Raw genomic sequence first — 26662 nt, 5'->3', positions numbered from 1 at the left:
TGTGATGAAATTAGGAGGCGGAGCCTTGGGGAGGTAATTCGATCTAAAGGAGGTCATGAGAGTGGAGTCCCATAATGGGATTAATGCCCTTATAAGAAGAGAAAGAGAGACCAGAATTTGCTCTCCCCACACACACGTGCTGACGTGCTAAGGAAAGGCAACGGGAATACACAGCAAGCAGCAGGTGGTCTACAAGCCAGGAAACGCTCTCACTCGGAACCCAAGCTACCAGGACCTTGATTTTGGACTTCTAGTCTCCAGGATCCTGAGAAATAAATGTATGCTATTTAAGCCACTCAGTCTGCGGTATTTTGTTACAGTAGCTTGAGCTGCCTAAGACAAATGGCATACGTGTCTTTCTAAACAAACACACCTGAGGACCGTTATTCAGTCATTTGCTTATTTATTGGATAAAAATGAAATGACTGCTACTTTGTGCCAGACGCTGCTGTAAGTATGGAGGGTCAGCAGTGTGTGTCAGCTGGTGGTGTTTTTATCTTTGTGACCCCATAGACTACAGCCCACCAAGCTCCTCTGTCTGTGGGATTTCCCAGGCGAGGATACTGGAGCTGGTTGCCATTTCCTTCTCCCGGGGATCTTCCTGACCCAGGGATCGAACCAAGTCTCCTGCACTGGCAGGCGATTCCTTACTGCTGAGCCACCAGGGAAGCCCAAATCCCTGCTCTCATGGAGGTTACATTTCTCAAGTTGCCTTCCAAGACCACATTGGGAATATCCCACCAAATTAGCTAATTTTACAAAAGGACCAAATTTGTGTGTGCATATTATTGGTACAATGAATTCGCACTACACCTTACCTCTAAAGGGTTCTTGTGTCTTTAAAGACATTACCTCCCACATCCAAGCTGTTATCTCACAGAAATGGAAACGGGGCACTTGCTGGGAGGAAAACACGAACTTAGTATTTATACATTTTTGTATTATTGAACTAGTTGAAATGAGCATGTATTACCTTTGTATATATAATTCCATAAAACTTCTTTTTAACTTTACAATCAGCCCCTCAATACTCCTGAGAGACGAGAGCAAGACAGATGGAAGTGAATGAGGTCCAGAGAATGACCCTGGTTATGAGGACAGAATTGCCTCACAGATATCCCTTCCCTAGAACCCAGTCAAGTGACCACAAAGTTCTCCAGTAGCAACAAGGAAAGGGGCATAGCCAGTGCTAGAAGTAAGACTCAAAAAGTGGCAGCTAAAAAGGAAATCAGGACTTCCCTGGTGGTCTAGTGGTTAAGAATCTGCCTGGCAATGCAGGGGACACAGGTTCAATCCCCGGTCCAGGAAGATTCCACATGCTGTGGGGCAGCTAAGCCTGAGCGCCACAACTTCTGAAGCCCATGCCCTCTAGATCCCATGCTGCACGAGAGAAGCCACGGCAAGGAGAAGCTCCCGCATGGCAACTGGGGAGTAGCCTCCACTCGCCGCAGCTAGAGAAAGCCCTCAAGAAGCAACAAAGACCCAGCGAAGCCAAAAACAAATAAATACATAATACATTAAAAAAATTTTTAAGGAAATCAGTTCTGATTTGGGATGGAGCTGGGCAGCAGAATGGAATGGCCACTAACTGCATACTGACTTCTCAAAAGCTCTCACAATAAGTCACACCAATCATGAGAATTCTCACTAAAACTCCAAACCTGGTAAGAAGAAAACTGGGAGTAGGGTAGCGTCTTCCTTCTTCACTGGGAAGTAGGGGAAACAATTGCAATGAGAGAAACAGGGGAAGTGGACAAGGAGGCTGCCTCTTGCAGAAGTGGAGGCTCCAGGCATGTCCTGAGTGGGGCAGGGATCTGAAGCCAGAAGTTATCTATCCAGCAAAAGGAGATCCACCTCCCACCTGGAGCCAGGTGCTGAGAACGCTGGTCCAGGACAACTAATGAACCTTCAAAGGGAGAGCAGAGCCCAAGCTGTCTAACAAAGCCTGCCCCAGGTGAATCCTCTCTGTTCCCTTGCTCTTTAGGAAAAACTGGAGAGCTCTTAAAGTGTAGACCTTAAGAAAAAAAAACAAATGATACTGTGAGATGATAGTTAAGACACTACTAACACTGTAAGAGTAAAGAGAGAAGACCCAATAGAGAGAGAACTGCTAAAGCACGATCAAGATAAAAAATCAATACGGGGACTTCCCTGGTGGATCCTGACGCAACAGAAGACCCTGCATGCCCCAACCAAGACCCGACACAGCCAAATAATAAACAAGTATTTTTAAAAAATGAAATGGCACTAAAACAAGTCTGTATATCACACACACACACACACATGCTGCTGCTGCTGCTAAGTCGCTTCAGTCGTGTCCGACTGTGGGACCCCATACACAGCATGCAAAAGACACATAAATAACCAGCCTAGAAAATATAACTCAAGAAAGAGGAGAGAAATTCTTTACAAGTGTGTTTAACTAAAGAATAACCGAATAAGAACATGAGGTCAAGAGATGATTTAAAAAAAAAACAGAATGAGATGAAAAAAGAAACAACAGGTTGGAGGAAACAAATGGACGCCAGAACAATATCATTTAAAAATTATAAATAAAAATACCAAAGGGACAGAATAGACAGAGCTGAAAAAAAATCACAGTTGTAGAATAAAGGTTGAAATAATTAAGTGTATGTGAAAGAGAGAAAGCAGATTAGGGAGAAGCCAATAAACATGGAAGATAAACATAATAATAATAGGTATCTTTAAAGTATCAAACTCAAAACATAAAGTGGGAAAAAGTACTGAAAGACCCAACAAAAGAAAATTTCCCTAAAAAAAATAGTAGCCTTTAAAATAGAGTTTATTATATGCCAGACACTATTCTATGCACTTGACACAAATTAACTAAAATCATCCCAACCAATTTTAGAGGCAGATGTAATTATTTACATTTACAGATAAGTTGTAAATGGACTGCAGGGAGACCAAACCAGTCAATCTTAAAGGAAATCAATCTTGAATATTCATTGGAAGGACTGATGATGAAACTGAATACTTTGGCCATTTGATGCAAAGAACGGACTCATTAGAAAAGACTGTGATTCTGGGAAAGATTGAAGGCAAGAGGAGAAGGGGATGACAGAGGATGAGATGGCTGGATGGCATCACTGACTCGATGGACGTGAGTCTGAGTGAACTCTGGGAGTTGGTGATGGACAGGGAGGCCTGGCGAGCTGCAGTCCATGGGGTCGCAAAGAGTCGGACACGACTGGGCGACTGAACAACGACTGAACAACCGATAAGCTGAGGCATAAAGAGATTAATAACTTGCTAAGATCTTACAGTTAATAATATTAAGTCAGGTAGAACTGAAACTGTCTATGGAAAAGCACACACTGGGTTCTAGAAATGTGGAATGTAACATTCACAAGGCCAAAACAACATCAAGGGTAAAGAAAACACTTTCCACACACTCAGTCAGACGAGGTAAATTACCGACAATGAGAAATAATCACCCAACGTCCTTCTCCGAAATAATATTCAACGCCAAAAAGACAATAGAGGAATAACTACATAGCTTTTTAGAAATAAAGGGTGACCCAAGAATAGTATGCTTATTCAAACATATAGGCAACATATATAAAAGAACTCAATGAAAGAGTACCAGTAAGTTGTTTTAGAAGGAAAAAAAAAGTGTTTACACTAAAACCCAGCCAATTATAAAATAAATCCAAATAAAGAACTTGAGGGTGGAGAAGCTGTTGTAAAAAGTCTAATAAAAAGTACACATACTAGACAGTAGCTATGATATGAATTATGGCTATAGAAATGATACGAATCCTGATAATGCACAAATAATAAAAACATAACCAAAACAATAGCAAAATAATGTGATACAACAATAAAAATCAAAGTGAGAGAGAAAGAGGTGGGGGAAAAAAAGTGTGCTTGCATGAGGGGAATAAATCAACACTGCCTAAAACCAAATCATTCAGGGTAAAAAATAAAGGCTATAACTTCTTAAGGTACTTCATAATCTCTTCTTAAAATTAGAAGGGATATTTTGAGAAATGATATTTCCTGTGATAAATAAATGTGTATTTGAAGTTTAGTAATTCCTTCAATTTCTTTTTTCTTCTTTCAATTTAAGTTAAACACAATCATTCTATTTCAAAATAGCAGTATGACCTCATTTTGTATCTCATCAATAATATATTGACTATCTCTCACCATCCATTCATTTATCCTTCCATTAGTTCTATTTTATGTTCTATTTTATGTGCCTAAAAAAGTATTTAAAAATCACAAATTTTTTGAAAAGAATAAAGTACCTTGAAAAGTAAAACAATAGTGATTTTTATTTAAAAAGAAAAACAAAGTTATAATAATGCATCTGGGGAGCTGGCTGGGGCTTTTTAAAATCTCCTCCTCTTTATAGGGTAAGAGAACAAACGTGAAATGGTACAGCCACTGTGAAAAACAGTATGGCACGTCCTCAAAAATTAAAAATAGAACTACCATACGATTCAGCAATTCGACTTCGGGGTATTTTTCCAAAGAAAACAAAAACACTAATTTGAAAAGATATGCACCCCTATGTTCATGGCAGCAATATTCAAAATAACCCAAGATATGGAACCAACCTCAGTGCCCATAAATAGATGAATGAATAAAGATGTGAGATATATATATATATATACACAATGGAATATTACTCAGCCTTTAAAAAATGAAATCTTGCCTTTTGTGACAACATGGACGGACCTAGAGGGTATTATTCTTAGTGAAATAAGTCAGACAGAGAAGGACAAAAAATGTACGATTTCTCTTATTTGTGGAATCTAAAAATCAAAACAAATGAACAAACATAACAAAACAGAAACAGAGTCATAGATACAGAAAACAAATAGGTGGTTGCCAGAGTGGGAGAGGGTGTTAAGAGAAGTAGGTGAGGGAGATTAAAAGGTGCAAATTTTCAGTTACAAATTAAATGAGTCACTGGTATGAAATGCAAAAAACAAAACCAAACCAGAATGAGATGAAGTACTAAGGGACACGTAGGCTGTTGTGATATAAGCCAATGTTCATTCCATTCCAGTATTCTGATTTCCTATTAGGAATTTAAGCAGTGCAAAAGAGCATCAAAAAGAAAGTGAAAAAAAAAAAAAGTGAAGAAACCCCACACCAAGGCCTACCATCTAGAAATAACCAACAATGCCATCAGGTGAACATCAGTCCAGATAATTTTTATCCAGATAAAAGAATCAGTGGATAGATGGTTGATTAGATAAATAGCATGATAAATATTATAAAAAATAAAATGAGATTAGATGCAGTATTTACTAACAAAAAAGATTCCACTTAATTCTTAAACCATGATATCGTGCAAATGATGTAAGAAATCCAGCCCAGATGTTTAAACATCCAGTGTATGGTATTCCCTCGAGTATAACTTCTCTGTTGGGTACACGCACCGCAGGACAGTCCCACTTATGCAGACACATACACACAGACACACACACACACACACAAACACACACACACACCAGGCCTACTCTCCTGTTGATCTACAGCACCCTGAGGTCTGACCGAGTCTTTTCTGCACCCACAGAAGGGATTTCCCTCGTCTGACTTATCACACCTCACTCGGACACAGAAGGCACAGGACAGGGACATTCGAGCAAAGATGTGAGATGCATGCATGAGAAACGATTCTGAAGGAAAAGCAACTCAAGCCAAAAGGACTAAGAGAGGAAGACGAACGGTGAGGTGGGCCCTTAGGAGCAGAAAGGGCAACCAGGCAGGCACAGAGGGCAGGAAAGTAAGAAGGGACAAGAGCTGCAGGGTGGAGTGACATAAAAGGAGGATCTGTTTCCCACTCTGCATCCCACGGATAGACACTTTCCTACTGGCAATGGACTGGCACAGACAGAAATGGGGATGCAAGGGAGGCAAGATCAAGTTTGGAGATCAAGTTTCACCGAGATAAAGTTTGGAGGGGGAAAGACCCCAAGTCAAGAATTGGATCCATGTACTTCCCTGGTAGAGCAGTGGATAAGATTCCTCCTGCCAATGCAGGGGACACAGGTTCAATCCCTTGTCTGGGAAGATCCCACAGGCCAGTGGAGCAACTAAGCCTGTGCACCACAACTGCAGAGCCCAAGCTCTAGAGCCTGGGAACCACAACTACGGAGCCCACATGCTGTAACTACTGAAGCTCATGCACCCACAGCCCTGAGCTCCGAAACAGGAGGGGCCGCCACAAGAAGTCCATGCACCGCCTTGAAGAAGAGTGCCCACTCGCCGCAACTAGAGAAAGCCCGGAAAGCACTGAACACCCAGTGCAGCCAAAAATAAATAAATTAAATTAAATTTAAAAACGGATTCACGAGTAAAAGGCTCAGCATCAGGAGTAGAAAACAGCTGTTATCAGAAAGGCCTACATCTAGTATCCTTGGAGCAAGACATATGCATGGACACCTGTAGGTTCGGCTTTCCCACCTGCCAGAGGAGGTACTACCTTATCTGTAGACACAGTTCAAAAGGAACATAAGTGACCCAGGAGACCAGCTATATAAGACACCATAATGGAACTCTGGGTGAAGGCACTGCATATTCAGAGGCCTTCCTTTCACCCACGTCATGGGCTTTTTCCACCCCGGGAAGGATACTTCATTCACAGCATACACAGCAGCATGATATCCAATCACTTGACTGCTCGTTGGAGGGCACTCACTGGCCCCAGGTACCCTGAGTTCTACAGGGAAGACAACTAAGACCCACATAGCTCCTCAGGTCATCAGGCTCTGTGATCACCTAAGTGGTATCACCCTGCTGCTGCTGCTACTGCTAAGTCGCTTCAGTCGTGTCCAACTCTGTACGACCCCATAGACGCAGCCCACCAGGCTCCGCCGTCCCTGGGATTCTCCAGGCAATACTCAAGTTTATATCAAGTACTGTCACAATATCTTGACCTCCCTTAAAGGGACACAAAAAACACGGGTCTTTCCTAATGACCAGAATGACATTGAGTCACTTATTTGCATTTTCCTTGCTCTTTGAACCACTCTCTAATATTATCATCAGAGATCAACTCTCCCATCTAAAGCCTTCAGTGATCCTGCAATGCCTTCAAAACTCAGTACAAAGTCATTGGCTCAACATTCAGCTTCCTCTATAACGTGGCCCCTGTCTTCATAGTTTCCTTTTCCTCCTCACCATACCAATCATCCAGTACTCCAATCACAGTATATTAGCCCAGAATCCACCTCGCATTCACTATTCCAGACCTTTATCATCAAGTTCCACCTCCAGGAATGCCTATATTCATCATCTTTGTATCAAAATTCTACTCAGTATACAAGGCTTAGCTCACATGTCCCTCACCCCCCAGAACCCCCATCAAAATTAGGCTTCCTTCCTTTCAGGGCCATGGCACTTTGTTCTGACCTCTAGTTAGACTTAATTCATTTTGCCCTCTATTAGTTGCTGTTTGAATCTGTCTTGATTTACATCTGTCCTTATGGGTCATAAGTGAATGAACGTTTATTGAACATCTACTAAGGTTGCCAGGTGCTTTCACAGACATCATCTAATTTATCCTTCTGTTGCTAACAGGTAGTGCTTATACATTTCGGGTGTTCATAAATGTGTGTTGTATTATTCTATTAAAGAGAAGGGTAATAGTTTGATTTCTGACCTTCACCAGGAGGTCACTTAAATACATCTCCTTTAGAAGACTTAACGAAAAAATTAGACTGTTCAACTCAGTTGGACGGCATAGAGAAGGGGTGCCAAATATTCAGTCTTTGGTAATTCTGTCTTAGAAAAATGCCCTAGCCAGAAAACAACACTGTCCTTTTTTCTGCTTCTTTTTCTTGGCCCCACCCAGGAAACTCAGCATCATATCTCTATCCTGCCCAGAGTCGGACCTCAACAAGCTAGACGGTTCTAACTCTGGACCAGCTACTAATTTTCTGTGAACTTTAGACAAGACAGAGCCCTGCACTGTGTGCTGTGCTGTGCCGCTCGGTCGCGTCCGACTCTCCATGACTCTAAGACCCATGGACTGTAGCCCACCAGGCCCCCATGTTCATGGGGATTCTCCAGGCAAGAATACTGGAGTGGGTTGCCATTCTCTTCTCCAGGGGATCTTCCCAACCCAGGGACTGAACCTAGGTCTCCCACAATGCAGGTGGATTCTCTACCATCTGAGCCACCAACGAAGCCTTATGTAAAATGGGGCATTTGGGCTGGATGACCTCAGAGGTACTGATCAGTTCCTAAGATTCTATGTTGAAAGAACATACACAAGATGACTTGGGAATTGGCCAACTCTTCAGGCCACCTGTGTACAACAAAATATGGAAGACTATGGAAACAGGGCAATAGATTTCTCTGTGAGTGTGTGTGTGTGTGTTCTGAGAATGTTTTGTGTCTATGCATTGAGTGGGGAGGTAAAAAGCTGTTAATCCATGGAAGTCTACTTTCAAGAAATTTACAATTTATGTGAATACCTAAACCGTAAAAACACTGCTTGGTTACTCTTTACTAAGGGTTACCATTTTTGTTGTTGTTCATAAGAAACTAGTGAAGATTATTTTTAAATCCACTAATCTTACAGTTGAGAATGGCTTTTAAAAAATACACAGACCTATAGAACTCAAAGATTACCATTAACAAATAAGTTCTCTTCATTTACATTTAGCATCTAACTGATCATGCAGAAGGATCTCTTCTGACCAAATGAATCAGTAAATCAACAGGGTTACATCAACTTCTGCAGGGAGTGAGAGAACATGTAACAATCAATTTTAGTCAGAGTGTCAATGAAGGCATATCCATTCACTGTTTAATAACCAGTTGATCTGGATTCAGCTATTTTCAAAACCATCAATTAGACTGGACTAAATCTCTCCTTAGACAGGTTTGGATGAAAAGACGCAGCTTGTATACCAAGGGTGTGCATATACAGATGAACCTGAGAACCCTCAGTTTGGTTTAGGAGGGGCCCACTACAGTTCTCTATATGCCTCCCCAAGGATATAAGGCGTCCTTTGTTCCCTCTGCTGTCAGAAAAAACCAAGAATAAACAGGGGCTTTGGTGCTGTTAGGGTCAAGGTCAGACTCACATCTTTGTTTCTATCAAATGTTTACTGTGTGCTGTGCCAATATTTCACCAGACTGTTTTAACCAAAGGCACATAATACTGGGCCTCAAATAGAAATGCCACCGTGGCACCAATAAAAATGCTCTAGTATATCAGGACTATGAGTTTGCTATAAGTAAAAGGTATTAGATCTGCAGGGGAAAATAAACTTATAAAATAAGAAAAAGAAAAAAAAAAAAGAAGACAAAAGAGGGTTTTGATTAGGTACTTTTTGGAGGGACTGTGGAGCAACAGCATGTAAAATTCTGGAGAAAAGAAAACATCAAAAAAAAAAGGGAAAAGAAAAGTGACTAATGTACTTCACAGGGTAAACATATTTTTAATGCAAACATAGGAGAAGCAGAAGGGCTCTTTTAAAACAGGGATCTTCAGTTAAGTACAGCCATTAGCTCTTAGAGGCCAAACTTAGCCAGTCTACAAGGAGGGGGACAGTTTTCAGATCAGTATTGCTCAATCAACACAATTTTTAAAAATTTTTTACAAAGGAAGAAAAGAAAATCAGTTAAAATTTTGAGCCAAAACTTCAAGAGACTATTTTTAAGACTCAGTTTCTTCATATATTTTAATATATATCCTTTTAAAAATATTTTTCTCACTGCAATGGCTTTCCTAAAATCAAATATGTATTTTTTTCCTTTGCTGAAGATTCCCCCAAAAGAACATTTCCCTCCAAATCTATAGTTTCAATATATTAATAAAATAGATTCAAACTTTTTGTTTGTTTTTGTAGAATTTGCTAGCCCCCCCTTTTTTTTTCTTCCTGAAAGAAAATCCTCCTCCAAATTTTTATTTTTTTATTCAGGATATTTAAAAGTAATTGCTACTTTTTGAAGAATTATGTCATTATGGAGTAATTAAGATTTTAAAAAGTTAACGATCTTTATGACTCAGAAAGCCCTTAATCCAATTATCAGGGTGAAGGATGAATTGACCTTTTCTCCTTTCAATCCTGTTTCTAGTTTGGAAAAAAAAAAAATCTCTTTCAGAAAACACTGATTTCTAAATTTACCAAATACGATGGCAAATTTAATAGCAGTGAAGTTTTTAAATAAGCTTGTACATATCAATTTAAAAACTGCTTCTTGCGTATCAATTTTGGGTTTACGTATGTGCATTCCTGAAGAAAGAAAGGGGAACAGAGAAGAGTTTTATTTGGTATTTATTCTGTGCTTAAACCTGCCTCAACTAGAGGCAGGTTTAAGCACATTTAATTTCCTATGCTCAGGTTTTCTCTTTCCTTCTTCATGTTTTACTTTTTCTTTTATTTTGCTATTCATACTATTTCCTTTTTTGTCCGTGAACAATATTTTTTAATAACAAAATTATCAGTAAATAATGATGGTTACAGCAACACTGAAGGTTATAATTCTATTATCTATTGTTTTCCTTCGAAGGATCTCAAGGTAGTTTACAAAGAGAAAATAAAACCAGCATTCCTTCTCCTGTCACAGGATTTAAAAATTTGACAGCTGTAATTTTGGGGGTTACATGATACCAATGCTAAATCATTCTAAAGAGTGCCTTTCCTACATCATTGCTGGAACTTCCCTATATTCCGGATTGGAGACTAAAATTTTATTTCTTTAAAGATGTTTTTATTTAGCATTGTCAGACACAGTTCCATCAGTCTTTTTAAGGAGACAAAAGACCTCTAAGGTTTAATTCAGAGTTGAGGGCCACTTACATTTGATGAAAAGACGACCTTATGGCAAAAATAATGTCAATATTTAGCTTATTCATGTGCAGGATCTACTTTAATTTTAAATGAAATTTAGAGGAATTCATATCTTCTAGTATATCAGTCAGTCTAAGCCAGCATGAGACTATGTTCTAACATTAGGTTACCTTAAGATACAAGCGGTTAAGTTCTACCTTCTGGGTAAGGAAGATGAGCTACCGTCTCTGCTGGTGAGACGATATATAGGTGTATGTGTGCGCATGCGCGTACACAACAGACAAAAAACTCCATAATGAAACTAACAACATGTAGACCGATGTCGAGCATACAGTTTCAGGGTTTTGATGGTGCCCCTGAACTAAGACACTGGGATAAGGTCCCTGTATCTCTCTTTACCCTGTCCTCTCCGAATCAGCTCCTAATCTAGTGACAGATTTTCACCTCATTCTTTGGGGATCTTTTTAAGATCACAGACTCCTTCCCCTACTTTCAGTAAATGTTAATTAACCTCCAAGAGTGCATGACATCAAAAACATAATTCTGACCCCCTTGAAAAGAAAGAATTAACAGGCATCACCTTCCTGACTATCAAAAAACCTCCATAAAAAAAAAAAAAGATAGCTCTATAAGCTGTATTTTCCCCTGTAGGACTGCATATTAACAGACAACAGGAAGAATGGAAAAAGATTTGTGTATATGGAAAAACTGTTTCTGAGGTTGGGCCTGTCAGCCCAAGAAAATGGCAGAGAGAAGAGGTCAGTGACTACTTGAGGCATTTTTTGTCATTCTAATCACCTCATGTCTCCTCTTCTCTATGGCAGATTTAGTACATTTGCAACAGGTTGATGATTGTGGTGCAAGGTATGAGAGACAATGAAAGATCTGTGAGATTTTTGAAAAAAAATTTTTTTAATTTGGAGCAATTCTATGACCTAGGTTTTTATACTTTGGGGGAGGATATTTGGCTTTTTAAATTGCAATCCTTTTGGGAAATTTCCATAAATTTCATTTAATTCTATAATATGATTCCTCAAGCAACTTCTAGAATCTACTACTTTATTACAAAGCCTTATTACATTTTTTTAAAAAAAATAAAAAATATTTTTGCCAAAAACAGCAATAAATACATAGCCCCTATTTAGTGCCATATATAATCCTTCTAGAAGCATAAATATTAGAAATAAGACAACCTATTTTGATGTGTTATATTAAAATCTATACACTTTATAATCTGTGAGCATATCAGAAAAAAATTAAAGATGAAATCGACCTAGTGCTAAAACATAAACTCCTAAATATGTTAGTAAAAAAAAAAAAAGTGTGGTCAGTTTAAAATTATATCTGGGAAAATATTTTGACTAAAAATTCTATTTCTAACTAAAAAAGAGATTAACTAAAAAGACATCTTATTTTTATATTAAGGAATAAATTTATGAATAGTAGAAGAAAGTGCCACTCCTCCCTAAAATAAGCATATTAATGAATATCACACATCTCTCTGTGGAAATTATATTTGTTTTGTGCCACATGAAAAATTAATGTTTTATAATCATAAATAAAATATCTTCTTACATATTTGAGCTTTGGTTAAATACTGATCTTTACTGGGATAAACTATCTTTAATGTTATACAAATAAAATAAACAAAATTTCATGTTAAAATCTCAGAGAAGCTGAGAGGTAGCTCACTGAGAAGCAAGATTTTTAATCATAAGATTAAAAAAATTTTACAGTTTATCTTTAAAGTTTTCCCTTCTTTGAAAAAAAATATTTTTCTTTCTCTCAGAATTCTAAAGTATGACTTTGAAAAAAATTCTAAAGCTAATAGCTAATCCTCAAAAAGGTAATAAGCTTGTATTTTTAAAATACCATTTGTTTATTATTTGAAGAGACAGCAACTGTTTTCATGACTGTTTCATATTTAAATGCAAATAATTCTTATGTAAAACTACCTGAAACAGGTTTTTTTCTGGACAAGCTCCTGAAGGGCAAGTTTGAGGGGGAAATAGCTATGAACTGGAGGATTTCATAAGTCTGTAAATAAATGAAAATACTAAATTAGTGTTACAGCCTAAAATATTTTCTTAGTATTTTAATTTTAATTCTTTAAGATTTTAATGAGCAAATTTTAGTTCAGGAAGCTATCAATAAATTTTTTTTCTTTCTTTAAAAATTTTTATTATAAATGACTGCTTCTGTGCTCCATTACCTACATATAATTTAAAATTTAAAAAGAGAGGCATAAAGGAAAACTGCTGAGGGGAAACAATTTTCCTCTTTTACTTAAATATCATTTCATTAGATGTGATGTTGAGGTTCAGAGTGGTAGAAGTCGAGAGGATAAAGTTTGGAGGGCTATCTCTAATTCACCCTTCCTTTTCAAACTCAATGTATAGGCTGCCAATTTACTTACTGCCCCTTTATCCGCTAAGAATTACAGAACTTCTCAGACAATTTGATTTTGGTTCATACCACACCCACCTCTGGCAAGAGGGTTTTCTGCTCTTTTTCTTATCTCTGATTAAGTATTCTTGTCACAGACTCAAAGGGTAAAAGAGACCCCTTAATTAAAAAAAAAAAATCACTTAACTCCACTTTGAAACAGTGAAACTATTTTTTTAGTTGATTTTTTTTTCTACCAATCTAAGATCTGGGCTTTAAAGAGGGGTCAACCCTGGGGGTCAAAATTTTTTACAAAGGCAGTCTGATTTGCCTGTGGAGATATTAAAAGGTCAGTGTGGTATAAATCATTGCAGTTTGAATGACAGCTGTCCTGAGAGGCTATTACTGTTTGTTCAGCTCCAGACCAGTTCCTCGCCCAATTCACAACATCTGGAAAATCTCAAGATGATCCCAGCACTCCTTGACTTTAGACTCATCGCCCACCTCATGACTCCTGGTGGTGTTACCTGCTTCCTATTCCTATTTCAACTCTTTCAACCAGTACAGGACTCTATTTAGACCCTGGGTCTGCAGGCACCTGTCTTAACACTGCTGCTGCTAAGTCATGTCAGTCGTGTCCGACTCTGTGCAACCCCATAGACAGGAGCCCACCAGGCTCCTCTGTCCCTGGGATTCTCCAGGCTAGCAGTGCGTATTGGTTGAATACATACTACACACCTGAAGTATCAGATTGTGTGTTAACTGATATCTCATTTCATCTTCCCAACAACTTTATGAAATAGGCACTTGAATATCCCCATTTTACAGATGAAGAAACTGACTCAGAGAGATAACTTGGTCTAGTGCACGCAGCTGAAAAGAACAGAACTGACAAGTAAACCGAGATCTCACTGGCCTAAAAGCCCGTGGCCTTAGACCAAGCAGTTGTACTGCTTCCTCAAATTATGCTGCTTTTAGCCGCCCCTTGAAAGGCTGCAAAGAAGGGATGGCGAGGACTACTGTGCAGTTTGCGTTTGACACGTCCCTGGAGTTTTTAGTATGGTTTTTTAAAAAGAGAAGAAAAGTCTTCGAGTAGAGTTGATGGTAGGCTGTGGGGGAAATGCAGAAAGGCCTGTGGAGAAGGCACCTGTTTCTAAGAAAATTAAATAAAATACATAAAAAGCAAACAAAGGCAAAAAACATCTTTTGGAATGGCCTCAGATGTGCTTTATAGGTTCCGGAGTACAAAGAGTAGCCCTTTTCTTCTAGTATTCCCCAGAAAACATGAAGACCTCATCAGATGCTTCCTATCGTCACCCTGCAACTTTCCGCTAAGACTTGAAAGAAATGCCGGATAGAACAAGTTAAGTGAATCAAAGAGAAGAGAGCAAAGATTTTTTTGAGGTGGGGAGGGGTGATAAGAGAAGACAAAAAGATTTATAAGACAGTGAAAAGTGAAGCTGGAGGAAGGAAGGAACGAAGAGAAAATATATGTGAAAAGGAAAGAGAAAGCATCCTTGATGATAGCAAATAGTGTTATCTGTTCTTGCCCTTTTATTGTTCCTTTACTCTTTCCTCGGTGGGAATCACCTAAACGGAAAATTTAGGACTGGATATAAGCCAAACATAAAAGGTGAATGGTAAGTATTCTCAGTGAGTCATTTTTCCCCCTCTGATCAAAAAAAAATTTTTTAAGTAAAAAAGGGAATGATTTGCAAAAACAATTGTGATTAAATTCAATAGATTTTTAAAAAGAACTTGAAAGCAAGGAATTAAAGGGGAATGAAACAACAAAGAGATAATCTTTGGGTAGGGATACATCAAGTAGAGAAAAAGATTTTTCTATCAGCCCTCCTGATTTACTCCCAGTCGGGTAATCCTGGGCACTGGCAGGCTATGGAGCAAATGGACAGATGCTTTCAGAAAAGATTATCTTTTATCTGTTACTCAGGGAATAGCTCTGGTCCTATGACTGCAGATTCCATGATATAAGCCTTGTATGCCATTGCTATATGTGTCAGGCAGGGGGGAAAAACATAATAATAACAACAATTAACATTTATTGAGAACTGAGTGAAGCTCTTTATATGCATAATCTGATTGAATTCTCACCAGAATCTTAGGGTTGTTATTGTTATTCCCATTTTACAGATAAGGTAATTGGGAAAATGAGAAGGACTGATTTGCCTTTAGGTGGATCTTTCTATTCTTGAGCCTCAGCAGAAGCAATCTGTTACTTTCTTGCTTAAGTAGAAACTCACACACTTCACCGGATCCTCCCACAGTCTACCAGAAGTCTTTACAAATTCAGATCCTAATCCAGACCTTCCACTTCCAAGGTCATCTCCCTGCAGTGCTTTCCACTGGCTATTTACCCTGGGAGCGCTGAGTAAGAGCATCCAGCTCACCCTGAACGTAAAGCTTGCATCAGTAGCTGATCACACTAAAGTCTATAAACATCCTTCACCCTAAATGAAAAAAGCCAGGCCTTCCTCATTGCAGGAAAGAATTTTGGGGAGCTACCAGCAGGCGAGAAAGAGACTTTGGAAGACTTGGAGTGGGGCAAAACCTTTGCATGCTGACCTCTCCATGTCCACTTTGAGTCTTAAAGACTTCCAATTTCTCCTTTACTGAAGACCTCAGCAGCACTGCCTGCCATAAAGCCCCCAGCTATGCCATAAAAGGCAACCTACCAACCCAACAGGATCATCCCAACAGGGCCAGTCTTACCAACATAATAATCCAACCAATGGACTGTTCCTTTCCTTCTCAGGGAATCCCTCTCCTGTCTATCTCTGATTTTCCCTGGTGGTCAAAAGCACCAGAGAAAATCCATCTTTGCTATGAGCCCTTATGTTGAGACATTACACTGTCCAGCTTCAACACCAACCTCTGTTCCCTCCGCCAAATCACCAGACTTTGCCAAGAACATTTAGCCTGAAAGATGGATTGTCACTTCAAAATTCTGCAGGACTGGGCTAGATTTGGCCATTAAAACTTCTCATCTGCTTCTGTCCCTCACCTCCATGCCTGCTTTGCCTTTCAGTTACTGATTTTCTGTTCAGCATTTACTCTAGCCTTTTGCAGTATTAACTAAATTCCAAATATTTATTCTACAAAAAAAGAGAGGCCAAAAACACAACACAGAGCTGCTAGGTAAGAAAAAAAAAAAGAACAGCTACAAATCAAGATTTGATGATTCAACCTAAGCTGCAAACCTTAATTTTGTAAAATATAGGACTTTGAGACTAACTAGATGAAAAATGTTTAATTAGGGCCTAGTGAAGCCTAGGGAAGTCATGAGCGCCTTGAAATTTTATGTAAAATATCTGTGTTTTTCTTTTTTCTCTTTCCTTTTGTTGTTTTGTTTTTCCAGGAAGATGCTCCATACCTTCATTAGGTTATCAAAGGGAGAATAATTTATTTATATCTCCAATGCCTAGAATAAGGCCTGATATATAGTAAGGACTCAATAAACATTCAACATGTGTTGAATGAATGAATGAAAAGAGGGATCTGAGCTCTAGGACCCAACTTTAGAGATGGAGGAGTAGAAGCCTGGGAAGGATATAATAGCTTTTTCAGGGTCATGAACCCAAGTAGTCAGGACCAGATAGAACTAGCTCTTTTAATGCATTCCACTGTTTGCCAGTCTCTTTGATTTGTTTTTTAACCTAACTGTATCTTTCACTCCATTTCATTTTTCTTCCTTCCAATCTGTTTCTTTTAAGCTGAGAAATGCATCTTATTTCCTAGTTAGAAGTTGCCAGTAAGAGCACACCCGGAAAGAGAAGTGAGGAAACAGTCAGCACAGAGAGTCTATGAAAAAAAAGGCCGCCACGATAATTTATTGGTCACAGCACACACAGCATGGCTACTCTTCCTACGTGCTGAAGGCATGATTAATAATGGCATCAAAATGGCTGTCACTGATGGAAATATGCAAAGCTGAGTTAGATCCAGGCATTGGCAGTAAATCTTAAAACTGACCAGACTAAGCCAGTGTCCTAGAACAGGTGACCTGCAGCACTCTAAAAGATATCCGAGGGACAAGGATCAAATGAATCCCTGCTTGGTCTGAAAGCTGCTTGTGTGGACCTTCCTTGCTTGTCGAGTAATTAAGAAATCCTGGGAGAATTCATCTGGACCTTACTACCCTCCTAACAACTCCCAGTCAAGCCCAGTAGGCAAGAAGGATAAGATTCAAGCTGCCACCCAGAGGAAAGAAATAAGGGAGAGAGGCCTAGGCCTCGTGGAACTGCTTCAGGCTAAGAGAGACTCTGGAAGAGACCAGTATTCGGATTCTGTGACACAGCAAATTTCTTGTGCTGATGACTTCCTTAGCGGATCAAGGCCCACATGGAGGCACTGAGGTCTAGGCTATGTCAGAAGCAAGAGAGGAGAGCCTTGCCTAACCCAGTGATGCCCCCAGAATGCTAACTGCTAGCAGAAGAACCTTTAGATAAACTTTTCTTTGAACCCTGGCATCCTAAATGCAAGCCATTTGGAAGGGAATCTGTTACAATTTGTGTTTATGGACTGTCTATATTATTTAGTAGTGCTAAGAATTACTGAGTGAAGACAGAAGAATCCAGAGTAGAGTAGACAATAAACAACCTGGGTTGGAGCCCCAGCTGTGGGACCTTGGTAAAATCACTTAATCTCTCTGAACCCCTGTTGCATGATTTATAAAATAAAGGTATTGGTCTGTATATCTGTAGCTCTTTCTAGCTTTCACATGCTACGTATATATTTAAGCTTGAGATTTAACCCATCAACAGATGCTTTTAGAAGAGGTTACCCTTCAGGCAAGAAAATCTTACCCCCTATATTATTTTCTTAGATGTTTTCTTACAAGGCAACCGAAATATCAGTTAAAGGGGGAAAAGGGGGATATGCTAAGCCCTTGGAATGAACTACAGCCCTATTGCTCTAAGACAGATGCTGAAAACTTATATTCAAAAGGGGAATTTAAGAGAAGTTAGGTTCAGCCAGTGATTTGAAGATCTTGCTCTCACTTTACAGGGTGGGATTACAGGGGTTTCTAGTCAATCAGCTTATCGTTAAAGTTCCATTCTCAAAAGTAAACATTTCACAAAATATATGTAGCAGTCATTTAATTAATTCAGTAAATAGGTCTGTTGTATAATGATCTGAAGGTCTTCTATGAACTGTGCTTCTGTTCTACCATGAGCCTCAAGTTTCCTATAGAATTTCTAGCAGCTTCCTACATTTTGCTCACAAAACAGCCAAGGATAAGATAGGGAGCTCGGTTTCTCCCTACCTCACAAATCTAACAGCCCTGGAGTTTCAAAATTTTCTGCCTAGCTTTGAACTGAATTCCCCAATGCAAATCACAGTATGACTCTGAAGCTCAGCAAAGCAGCTAAACAAAAGCTCTGTAGCAAAGGATTTTGCTGGTTAATAGTAAAAGTAAATGTGTTTAGAGTTTGATGCCTTACCCCTCAAAAAAAATCAATAACCTAAAAATCGTCTTATCTTTCCTGTGATGAACCCCAGTTAAGTAGACATAACTCAATGTACTGGCTTCCTCAGAAAAACTAAGCTCAGCAGCAAATTACCCTTCAACTCCACACCTCTCCTGGGCCCCTAAGAGGCCTGACATAGCCCAGGACATGGGGGCAGAGGGGCAACTCTGGGCCCCACTAAAGAAGCCCTGCACCTCTGAATCCTTAAGGCTTGGGAGCTTCCAAACACCCAGGTCCAGGTCCTGCTAGGGGATGAGACAGGAAAGGGGCCTGCTTCATGGGGTACTGTGCCTCCCCCCTCACCTGTATGATGGATGCTTCTCTTTGCCAAATGCTAAGCCATTGAGGACCATCCCCAAGCACTGGATCCCTGGCTGCCTTGTGTCTCATCACCAAGTGGGGAGTGTACACACACTGCCCAGGCCAAGGGGCCGCGGGCTGGGGTATCTTTGCACTTACCTGGGACTCCAGAGCTCATCTGCACAGACTCTTTAGCTCCTATGGCCTCTGACAACTCCTCCTTCAGTGACCACCCCTCATGCAGACGTCCAGGTGTCAGGGCAGGTTTGACTACCTGAAAGGGCCAAAGATGGGCAAGGTTACTTTGCTGGCTCTGGAGGAGAATGGGAAAGTTTGGGGGCTGGGACATTTTATAGGAAATCATCGGGTAGGAAGACTACAAGGAAGGAAAAGGGCAGAAGGGTGCATCTGGGCCAAGAGTTACAAGGCAGGGGAGCTGAAGCAAGGGGAGAGCTTTCCAGAGATGCCCACACAGCCCCTAGCCTGAGAGTCCTGACGCAGAGGAGAGGGTCCTGGTCTGAGGCTGCAGCAAGTGTGCTCAGCGCCTTTGACTCAGTCCCTCCCTCTGCCTCCAGCCTAAGGCAGGTAAGGAAGCGATTCAAAGCAACCACCGGTCTTGGGAAAGAGGCCAGAAGGGGCAAAAGAGCCCGGCAAGGGGAGGAAACTTGGCTCCAGCCACGGATAGAGCAGGAGAGGCAGGGGGGAGCCACAGGAACAGAGCAACCAAAACTGGGCCTGAGGGTGAGAGCACGTGGAACCCCCAGCCTGACCCAACCACCAGGGGGCAGGTCATAGAGAGGGGGCTCCGTGATGTCTTCACCCCTTCCTCAGCTCGAGAGACCAGTCTGGTCTGGATTTTCTGACATAGGCAAAAACTAAGCTAGCTGATGGGCTCCGGGCACCAAGTGTCCCCAGGGACTCCCTGGACACTTCCCACCCCCATGGAGAAGCACACTGGGGTGAGGAAGGGTCTCTAACCACTACCCCTTCTCCCTAATATAAAGGCTCGAGAGTTTGCGTCAGATGCAAGTGCCTGGAAGTTTCCATCAGGCCCCTGGCTTACTGGGTGACGTGGCTTTTTTTTTTCTTCCCCAAAAGGTGTGTGCGTTAGCAGTTTGAGGGTTCAAAGAGGTCCTCCCCCCACTTTGCCCTCCTTTCTCAGCAAAGGCAAAGTGGGGAGAAAGCGGAGAGACAGCTCTCACTGGCCTCAGGTTGAAGCAGCCGCCCTTAGGAGGGAAGGAAAGATGTACAAGAAGCCACCAATTTTTCCTCCTGGTGAAGGGAGAAGGGAGGGGGGTGCTTTCCGCTGATCCCACCTGGAATGAGACCCCCCACACTCCGCAAGCCCCCCGCCCCAGATCAGGAGTGAGCACCCCCAGCCCCGGTGTGCGGCCGGGCGCCCCAGCAGCTGTGCTGCAGCCGCAGTAGCTCTTCAAAGCAGCAACAGTTGTCTGGCTGAGGCGAGGCGAGGCGAGGACTCGCTCGGGCGCGCACGACGCCGGCTTCGGCCGGGTGCTCGTGGGCTCCCGCGCCCCGGCCCCACACCTCGCCTCGTGGGAGGAGTGAGGGGGCCAGGGGCGCGGGAGCCTCGAGCCGCCCTCCCTCAGGCGGCTCTTACTGGTTTTGTGCGAGTTCACTTCGCTCAGGTCACCTCTCTCCAAAACCTGGTGGAGGTTCCGGTTTTTGGAGAGAGGAGGGCTTTCTGGCTGGGGAGAGAAGGGGAAGGTAAGAAGCAAAAAAAAAAAAAAGAAAAACAAAAGAGATGCTGAAGGGACACGGGGTGAGGCTATTTTTAATCTAGCCTGGCTTTTGCGCCTCTTCCCTCCGCGAAGCTATCGCTCCACAGACGGCCCCAGGTGAGAGGCAGGCAGGAAATCCCCCAGAGCTTTTGCTTTGGCTCCATCTCCTTTGCAGATCTTAGGGACCCTTTTACTCTTTCAGAAAACGCAACCGGAGAGAGAAAATCTCTTTTATCTGTGGAGAGGGGCTCTGATTTATCCCTGGAGTTTGGAGTCCTCGCCTTCCGTGCCTCCTCGCAGGCTGAGCTAGAAAAGATTGACTCTGTCCAGCACTCTCGGACTTTGGAGCCCTTTTTCCTCCTGCGGGAGAGGGTAAACTCTGGATGCTTGGCTCAGGGAGAAGGGAATGATGGTGGGCGTTTAGTTTGCTGGGAGAATGGTGATTGGGGTGCAGGGGGGAAATTCAGGCCCTCCCCGAAAATGCGAAGCTTCGCAGCCCTCGGGTCTCGGACTCTTATATCCCTAGACTCATCCTCTAGCCGTGTCCATCCCTCTGGGCCTCCGTGTGTCTGTGTGTCCTTCTGGTTCAGTCCCTAAGGGCGTCTAGCAGTGTTTCTAGCTGACGAAGAACGTGGGGGGCGCAGAGCATGGTGAAGGCCTGATCTTTGCCACTTGTAACCGAAGCGGTCACGACTGCAAGCAGTGGAAGGGGAGGTGAGGAGGGGGGTACCCAGAGCTGATCCCCAACCCTGCAGCTCTGCTTCGTTTCCCAGGACGGGGCACCTCTTTAGAGGCCAGGACTGCGCTGCTGTTGCCACTGCTGAGCTGCTGACTCGGGTGCAACCACATCTCTCAAATGCTCCTTCTCTGCGGGGTTTTTCCCAGTTTTCACATGTTTTATCCCTTTCTGTGTTACTTAGTTTTGAGCAAGGCGAGATGGGGGGGACCTGAGGCTGCAAAACGCTTCAAATTAGGTTGGAAGCAGGTGTGGGGGGAAGAAGGGACTCCGGGGAGCGGGCGGTGCCTGGGTATTTTCCCTCTTTTTCGGAGCTGCCCAGTTCACCGCGGCTCACCTCACCTCGGGGTCCCCCACTAGGAAAGGGGATGCTGAGGGCTTCCCGCCTCTCCCTCAAGGGCTTCCCCACCCCTATATTGCAGAGTTGGATCATATGGGTCAAAAACAACCAGAAAATGTCCTCAACTGATTCATATTCCAGGTACCGATTTGGCCCTAAGACCAGATTCCTTTTTTTTTTTTTTGCAGTGGGTGAATGGGCTTATTCGGGGTGTGGGCGGAGGTTGTTGGTGGGGGGGGGGGGGAGACACAACTTGTGTAAACTTTTATTGTATTTCAGCTTCTTCCCACTTCTCAGAAAACATTACGCACACTGCCTGCTCCGATTCCCCCTGTGATACAAAGTGGATTAAAAAGTTGGGGGTGGGGGACCTGCGCGGAGGACAGGCGGGTAACCAAAGCCTCAGGGAGCGCGGGAAGGACGCGAGGTAAAGGACTGATTCTTCCGTGGAAAACGGGGAGAGGGCTGGGAAAGGCTCGGACTAAGCCGTTTCGGGAAGGTGCGGACTTCGGCGATCGCTGGTGGCTGCCGTCTTCTCGACGAGTGCGCCCTCCGCGAATGCTTTTTGGGGTAAGGGCTTCCGGCTATTGAGTTATGTACAGCAAGCCCAGACCGCAAAAAGATTCGCGAAGGGCAGAGTCTGCCGGCTTCTTCAGTCCTCCGCCGCCGCCTTCAGCCCAGGATGTCTCCGAACCCCGGAGCCGAGCAGGCTGGGTCTCCCCAGCGCGCTCCAACGCGGCTCAGCCTTCCCACCCCGCGCGCCGCCCGCCCGACTCTCGTCCCTCCTCGAACCCCTCGCCCAACCCCTCCATTTCTCCACACCGTCCGCGATCCCCCAACACAGCCCGCAACAGCCTCGAGCGAGGTGTGTGTAGGGCGAGAGGAGGAGCACAGAGGGGACCAGGGATCCCGGAGCCCAGCCTCCACCCCCTCTCCGGTACCCCAGCACCCTGAGCCTCTCCGCCTATCTGTCCTGTCACCCTCTTTCCCCTTTCAGGGTTCCGCCAGCCCTGGCTGCAAGGTCGCGGATCTCTGAACAGGTACAGTTCGGATTCCCCCTGAACCCCCTCTTGTCCCTCCTAGTCCCCCAGCAGAGGTTCCAGCCGTGACTACAGGCGCTGCGTAAAGAGAAAAACTCCCCCAGAGCACTAAATAAATACAGACGAGGCCGCCAGCTCATTGGTGCGGACTAAAATCGTCACCCACCAATCAGGAGAGAGCTCACATTTCCTTTTTTTTTTTTTTTCCAGAAGGGGGAGGGAGGAAAAAAATATTTCCATTTCTAATTATTTAACAAAACCCAGACTGGAACACGTTAAAATATTGTTGTTGCAAAAAATCTGGCCAAGCCCCCCTGCCCCATTCCAGCCCAGGCGAGGGCGTGAGATATTGGGCCAGGGTTCAAGAGAGCGACCTCTCCCAACAGGACCTAAGCCAGGAGATTCAGACGTAAAATGACAGGCCAAGATAAACAGAAAATATACCCAAACTGCACAGTAGTCAGCCTATTTCTTTAAAAAAAAAAAAAAAAAAAGGAGGATGGCTTGAACCCCACTCCCCGTAAAGTTCTGGAGGCTCGATAGGCAGGGTGAAGTCCCTCCTTCCGTACCCTAGCCGCCCCCCCCCCCCAAACCCGTCTAGATGTTCCGTGTCTAATGTCCCACTTGCCTCGGGTGCCCTTTCATTGCTGCAGCCCACCCTCCAGCCCCCGCCCCGCACTCCCTACCCATTCTGCAGAATGTTGAGGGGAACAACAAGAGGCGAGCCCCTCTCCGACCGCCGGCTCCCACAACGTCGGGAGATTCCACCCTCTGCTGGAGGAAGGAGAGGGGAGGGGAAGGGAGACCAGGGTGGAAGGAGGAGGGAGATCTCTTTCCTACGTTATCCCTCCTTCCCTCTTCCCTCTCTCCCTTTAGGCCCCCTCCACCATCCAACGTAGTCAAACTTTGAGGGGTGGCCCTCCTTCTCCCCAGGGCAGCGCCACTCTTCCCCAGTCTGGTCTTCCTCCCCTCCCCCCACCCACCCCGCCCCATCACAGTCCAAGAAGGATTTGGGCAAAGGAACGTTTGGACCACCTCCCTCCCCGAGGGTAGTCCCCCTGGGGGAGGAAAGATTCAGCTTAAGTGGGGTGTTGCAAAACATCGCCAGAACTTGGGGCGAAAAGTTGCCATATTTGTTCTTTGCCACCCTGGAATCGACGTGCCGGCGGGCGCGGGCGCACACGCAAGCTCTGGCTTAAGCTTGCCCAGAGAAAATCCAGCTAGACCTTCTCCAAGTCTGTGTTGGCCCACCCCCTCCGCCCATCCATCACACTCCGGCAGCTCCGCGACCCTCCCACCCTCCCACGGCGTCCCCTCGGCTCGGCGACCGGCAGACGCACGCACACACCCTCCGAGCGTCGGCGCGTCCGCCGCGCCAGAGGGGGCTCCACAGTCCACGGCCGCTGCAGCGGCGGCACGGCCCCCTGGGGGGTGGGAAATAAAAGAAAAAAGTTCTACTCAGACGACCATTGAGCCGACCGACCGCCGGCCGACCTGTGCACCGTCACCCCTTCTCCTTACCTGGGTCCCCAGGTCCCTGGAGCGCGCCGGTCCGGTCCGCACTGCAGCCAGCGTTGGAGGAGCCCCTCTCCAACCGGCCCGCTCCCCTCCCGCCCTTCCCCGCCCCCCACGGGTGTTGGCCCGGCGGTAGAGCGGGCTCTTCCAGGTAAGTATATAAGTTACTGTACTGTGTGGGAGGGTCACGATCTTGGTAATTGCGGCTCTCCGAGCTTAACCCCTGCGTTCCTGCCTTCCTCCAACTTGTTGAGGACTCGTCGGGTCGCGGGAGAGCGAGCCAGCGAGCGCGCTGGCAAGCGCGCCGGCCAGGAGGGTGCGAGGGGGAGGGTGGAGAGAGGTGCACCGGGCCGAGAGGGGAGAGCCAGACAGCGAGCGGCGGAGTTCAAAAGTCCCCCTGGCAGCGGTTTTCATTGGATAGGTCTTCCCCCCCACCTCCATTCCCTTACCCCCCCACACCGGCTTGTCCCCCCCCACCCCCCGCTCCCCGTCTCCCTTGTAGGGGACGTCTCCAGGCGAAGTCACGATTCCTTCTCAGTTCGGAATGAACTGTGACTAGAGCCATGACGCAGCCAGCGCGCATTACTCACTTTTTGCAGTCACGACTTGGGAATCCGTGCTGGTTCCAACCAAAATTACACAGCTACCATTGAATTATTTAATAGGATCTAGTTCGGGGGTAAACTTGTGCATTGTGCAAAGCGATGAGGAGAGGGGTCCGGGGGGGGGGGGAATGAGGATATGGGGCGTCCTCTCTTTCCCCTTAATGACCCCCCTTGCCACCGCTCCACGTGTTGCATATGTTTTTTTGCGCTGCCATCCCTCCTAGCGCCGCCCCCCCACCCAAGCTCTTGCCTTTGCAAATGTGGTAGAATTTGTAAACATAACCACGCAACTTGTGGGGCTGAGAGGAGCGAGGCTTGGGAAAGGGAACGAGTGGGTCCGGGTGAGTGACGAGGAGGCCGAGGGGTGGGCCGGGAGGCTGCGAGCGGCTTTGGTTTGAGCTGAATTGTCAAGACGAAATGTGGGTTGAAGTTATTTGCGTTATTCTCCACAACATCAGTAACAGCCCTTGTTACTATTATGAGTTGACGAATACTGTCTCAGCAAGGGAATCTTCCCAGAGAGACTACTTCTAAAGTAAAAATAACTCGACCCCCAGCCCGCACCCCAGGGCTGCGCCTCTGGTGCCCTGAGTTGGGGGGTGGGGGGGGGGAGGTCACTGAAGCCATAGGCTGTTAGTGCGTTAGGATGGAGTACCTGGGCTCTCCTCTTTCAGTTGAAGGCCAGACCTCACAGATACTTACCTCACTGTCCTTCCCCCCCCCCCTTTATTATTATTACAGGTATAGAAAATATCCCTGCATGCACACAAGCTTACTGCAGATTTACAAGATAGCTTCACCACCACCACCCCCCCACCCCAGCCACTGTCTACAGCCCACCCTTGTGGGCCAATTTGAGGATGCATTTTTATTATTTCTCCCCGAGGAGTTAATCAGCAAGGATGTCTTTGTGTGCCCCAGTGATGTTTATTCCTACCCGCCCCCCCCCCCCCCAACTCTGGCCTCTGATAACCTTCCTCCCTCTTCACCTGTCTGGCTCCAGGTTTAACTAAAGTCACTGGAGTTGACTGCAGTGCATATCACGTTGTGTCAACCCCATAACCCCAGGGAGTTGATGGTCTCCCCAATAACATTTGGGAACTTGGAGAAGAACCCCCTCCCTCCCTAGTTTCCTTCAGACCCGGTTTTTCAGAAACCCTTTGGCATTTTTGGCTTGAAGGCGCTGGGCGATGTTCCCAAGCCTGGATTTTCTGCGCATCGCACCAGCAACTCCTGTGCTTTGGTTTGGCTTCTAATTCATTCATTCCACCAACTCATTTGGGGCTCCCATGACTAGGACGCGAAGGAAAGGGAATAGTAAGAAAAATGCCATAACGCACAGACACATCTTTACACATCTCCCAAGAACTGCAGAATGTGGGAACGTGGGGGATATGAAGTGGGAGCGACGAGAGTCCGAATAGAGTAACCCTATAGCCTCTTATTTGAAAGGGACCATCACTGGAGAGAAATCTTTCAAACCCACTGGCGGGAAGGTGCGGGCGCCTGGGAATGGAGACCCAGATAGTGCCTGGCCTCTGCAGAGAAAGCCGGTAAACCACCGGCTTGCGGTTCCTGGAGCGCTGGGCCTTGGCTCATCCTCGAATCTAACACTTTGCACCCCCTCCTTTACATTTTTTTCCCTTGCCTTCCCACTCACCCCTCCTTTTCCCCAAAGCTCTCACCGAAGTCACGACTATCCTCTTTGAACATCCTTAACCCTCTC

At 44.4% G+C, this 26662-nt stretch overlaps 1 long non-coding RNA gene across 1 annotated transcript in view; it reads right to left on the bottom strand.

Annotated features, from left to right (window-relative positions):
* LOC109569665 (uncharacterized) overlaps window positions 1-24437 on the bottom strand; it is a 49771-nt gene extending 25334 nt beyond the window's left edge. The window contains exons 1-2 of the long non-coding RNA XR_011570919.1: window positions 24338-24437; window positions 19121-19235 (exon numbers count right to left, since the gene is read on the bottom strand). This is a non-coding gene — a long non-coding RNA (uncharacterized lncRNA). The remainder of the gene's footprint in view (window positions 1-19120; window positions 19236-24337) is intronic.
* Window positions 24438-26662: the final 2225 nt, after the last annotated feature.

Source organism: Bos indicus, chromosome 15 (genome assembly GCF_029378745.1).
Source record: "Bos indicus isolate NIAB-ARS_2022 breed Sahiwal x Tharparkar chromosome 15, NIAB-ARS_B.indTharparkar_mat_pri_1.0, whole genome shotgun sequence".
NCBI classification, from domain to species: domain Eukaryota; kingdom Metazoa; phylum Chordata; class Mammalia; order Artiodactyla; family Bovidae; genus Bos; species Bos indicus.
This window is presented reverse-complemented; position numbering and strand designations above follow the sequence as displayed.